Here is a 4,097-nt window from a genome sequence, read left to right as displayed (position 1 = left end):
TGGCACTAGTGGGACTATAGCAAGGTCCAATAGCCACGTATAGGATGCCACTAGGTACACTGAGTGTTTGCTAGTATAATGGCTTACTTATAATTAGTTGGAGTGTGCAACGCAGGCAGATGCGCTCTGCAAATGTCTTGGCACTAGTGGGACTATAGCAAAGTCCAATAGCCACGTATAGGATGCCACTAGGTACACTGAGTGTTTGCTAGTATAATGGCTTACTTATAATTAGTTGGAGTGTGCAACGCAGGCAGATGCGCTCTGCAAATGTCTTGGCACTAGTGGGACTATAGCAAGGTCCAATAGCCACGTATAGGATGCCACTAGGTACACTGAGTGTTTGCTAGTATAATGGCTTACTTATAATTAGTTGGAGTGTGCAACGCAGGCAGATGCGCTCTGCAAATGTCTTGGCACTAGTGGGACTATAGCAAAGTCCAATAGCCACGTATAGGATGCCACTAGGTACACTGAGTGTTTGCTAGTATAATGGCTAAGTTAAAATTAGTTGGAGTGTGCAACGCAGGCAGATGCGCTCTGCAAATGTCTTGGCACTAGTGGGACTATAGCAAAGTCCAATAGCCACGTATAGGATGCCACTAGGTACACTGAGTGTTTGCTAGTAAAATTGCTTAGTTTAAAAAAGTTGGAGTGTGCAATGCAGGCAGACGTGCTCTGCAAATGTCTTTGCACTAGTGGGACTATAGCAAAGTCCAATAGCCACAGATAGGATGCCACTAGGTACACTGAGTTTTTGCTAGTATAATGGCTTACTTATAATTAGTTGGAGTGTGCAACGCAGGCAGATGCGCTCTGCAAATGTCTTGGCACTAGTGGGACTATAGCAAGGTCCAATAGCCACGTATAGGATGCCACTAGGTACACTGAGTGTTTGCTAGTATAATGGCTTACTTATAATTAGTTGGAGTGTGCAACGCAGGCAGATGCGCTCTGCAAATGTCTTGGCACTAGTGGGACTATAGCAAGGTCCAATAGCCACGTATAGGATGCCACTAGGTACACTGAGTGTTTGCTAGTATAATGGCTTACTTATAATTAGTTGGAGTGTGCAACGCAGGCAGATGCGCTCTGCAAATGTCTTGGCACTAGTGGGACTATAGCAAGGTCCAATAGCCACGTATAGGATGCCACTAGGTACACTGAGTGTTTGCTAGTATAATGGCTTACTTATAATTAGTTGGAGTGTGCAACGCAGGCAGATGCGCTCTGCAAATGTCTTGGCACTAGTGGGACTATAGCAAGGTCCAATAGCCACGAATAGGATGCCACTAGGTACACTGAGTGTTTGCTAGTATATATGGCAAAATTATAGATGGAAAGGGAGAAGGGGAGGGGGGGAGAGAGGAGGCTGTAATTGACTACAAGGGTATGAGTTATGAGTGATCATAGGGATAGTGTTACATAAGTGGAAATACCTATGGAGGACCGGATGTGTAAGCGCATACCTTATACAAACCTATAGAGTGCTGATGGGTGAGAGTGTGATGTTAGATATAAGACATCCTATAGTGAATAGTGAGCCGTAATCAAGTGCAACAGGGATATTTCACGTGACTATGGGAACATGGAAGGTAAAGAAAGGGGAGAAAAAACTGTTAGACAAGGTAATCAGACATAATGTAACCAGTTGATCAGACATGACAAACATGACAAATAAAAAACAAGGAAGAATGGAACTCCATACATAGTGGAACCATATATAGTGTGAACACGAAAAAGAACCGGGCGTTAGAAAAAATGTGCACGGCCCAATGAATCAAGTCGGTTCTTCATATTCATGGTTTAAGCCCTTGGGTTCCAACGTGCCCAGAGTATATATCCAGAAAGATTCCCTTTCTTTGAGCTTCCTAATTCTATTGCCTCCTCTGCGTATGGCTGGGACATGTTCGATGACTTGGAATCTTAATTGGGCCACTGTGTGATTATGCGTCACAAAATGGTGTGGGACTGGTAATAGAATCTGCTTACAATGTATTGTTGACTTGTGCTTAGCACAAAAAAAGGGAATCTTTCTGGATATGTACTCTGGACACATTAAAACCCAAGGGCTTAAACCGTGAATATGAAGTAAAGACTTGATTCATTGGGCCGTGCACCATGTCACCATGTGTGCAATTGCATTGTCCAATGGCTCACAATGGTTATGCGTTTTCATTGGATGGATAATCGAAGCCATGTTTTTTTCCTTTCTCTTGGGTTTGTTGTGTGAGTAGCCTATAGGATTAAGTTAGTTACCACAGGCAGTGGATTTAGCTTCCTGTCTTTGGTCCAGTGGTAGATTGATTGTTTGGTCTATGAGCTGTTATGGGTTTTAATCCAGGTGAATGCCCATGGGCTGCCTATAACTGTGTGAAATATGTAGTTTTACTGGGCTGGGATGAGAGAATCCATCGAAGCATGGTGTAGGGATTGTGGTTCCTGTGTGCTAAGAAGAAAGGCTAGCACCAGCCAGAAAGCCCCATTACAGCCAATAATCAACCGCTAGCCGCTGGAACTCGTTGCTCTAGATCATGTCAAACTCTCACCAAGCAGGAATAGATACATTAGCCCACCATCCCACCCAAAGAGCAACTTCTGCTGCGCAGCTGGCTTTCTAGGCAGCAGCGCTATTGTGATGTCAGCGGGGGACATTGTGACAAGCCAGTGTTCCGTCACTTCATGTTGTGCACTGTTCAAACGGAAAATACATCAACAGGCAGACTACAGAAAAGCTTACTGACAAAGGATAGAGAGGGGCTTTCTCAGAGGGCTTTTTACAGTTTGTCTATTCCCAATTAGCCGTTTAAGTATGCTTAATGAAAGTACTAATTCTTTCATAGGCCGCCCATTCTTAGTATTTGACGTTCCTTATATTGCGGTATCAGGCTTCGCAGCAGGTTGCAAAACATTCATCACCCATGACTGTCCCCAATTGGGCTCAGAAGCTAAATGTCTATCATGACCTCTCTTTTTGAAAGTCCAAGAGCAAGCAAACTCTTCCTCCAGGAGAGGGAGCCAACAGATCACTAAAGACATCATCATTGCTCAAAGAAAACACCGAAAAACAATGGAAGCTTTAATTGGAGTGGAATCTGATAGACAGCACCTGATGCCAAGTCTGCATCTTCTAACACCTGCAGTCACTGCAGCAGCTGAATCCAATGTGTCCAAAAGGGATCTATTCTATTCAATTGCAAATGATCTAGATAAGACTGAGAATAAGATACTGCACGGGACATAGCAGAGTTGGTCAAGTTGAGTGGAGATGAGTTTGCTATTTGGCACAGCTTTTGCATCAATAAAGCAAGTAAAAGGTGTGAAAGATAAAAAAAAAGGGTGAAAGTGTGAAAAGTGAATTGGCCAAATTGAGGTGCATATAAAGTTTTTGCTTTCTTTCAATTCACTAATGAGGCTCATTTGAATCAGGTGAATTGAGTTCTGCTTTTGGAAACTCGGTTAAGAAGGGGTGCACCGGTCCTGGAGGTACTGCAATACCAGGTCAATGCGTGGAGTGGACAGAGCAAGATTTTTTCCATCTCCTTGTTCTAAAAATCCATTTAATATATGGTCCCTAGAGAGGGGACGTATCAGATATTAAACTGATAAGAACAGATTTAATTTTTTTTTTTTCTGTTTATCAGTAGGACTTCAAAATAACACAGGTGATCGCCTCCCGTTGCCTGGGAACCGTCCAGGCACAAGAGGGCTATGTGTCACCAGAAGGCGCACACACTCCCTCAAGGCCGGCAGACGTGCAATCCCAGGCACCTTCCAGTACCGACCAAGGTAGCGTCCTCCGAAACTACACTTGATCTTAGCCAAAAGGCTGAGAAGCTATAACCCGAATTGGTTACGGCCTTGAGTGGCACCCTGGCCTATACCGGACACATCTTAGGGAGAGGGAGACAAACCCACGCCTACAGAAGACATTTTGTCACCCAAGCCAAACCCTTGAAAAGGCTGTTTTGCAGAGCAAAAACAAGGAGAATGGTACTTTTTGCAGCCGCCGCCCACTGCAATGAATCTGAATAACTCCTCCTTTTGGGCACAAGCACCTCCCCTCCCCCTTGCAGTCTTTCCAATTCATGATACAA

General features: G+C 44.1%; 1 non-coding gene across 1 annotated transcript; it reads right to left on the bottom strand.

Moving 5' to 3' along the window:
- Positions 1–3,464: 3,464 nt before the first annotated feature.
- LOC142288117 (U2 spliceosomal RNA) lies at positions 3,465–3,660 on the bottom strand. Its single transcript, XR_012748969.1, has one exon. It is a non-coding gene; the product is annotated as a U2 spliceosomal RNA (small nuclear RNA).
- Between the last annotated feature and the right edge of the window lie 437 nt (positions 3,661–4,097).

This window comes from Anomaloglossus baeobatrachus, unplaced genomic scaffold (assembly GCF_048569485.1).
Source record: "Anomaloglossus baeobatrachus isolate aAnoBae1 unplaced genomic scaffold, aAnoBae1.hap1 Scaffold_78, whole genome shotgun sequence".
NCBI classification, from domain to species: Eukaryota; Metazoa; Chordata; class Amphibia; order Anura; family Aromobatidae; genus Anomaloglossus; species Anomaloglossus baeobatrachus.
Note: the sequence above shows the minus strand (reverse complement) of the source record. Positions and strands in the feature narration are given on the sequence as shown.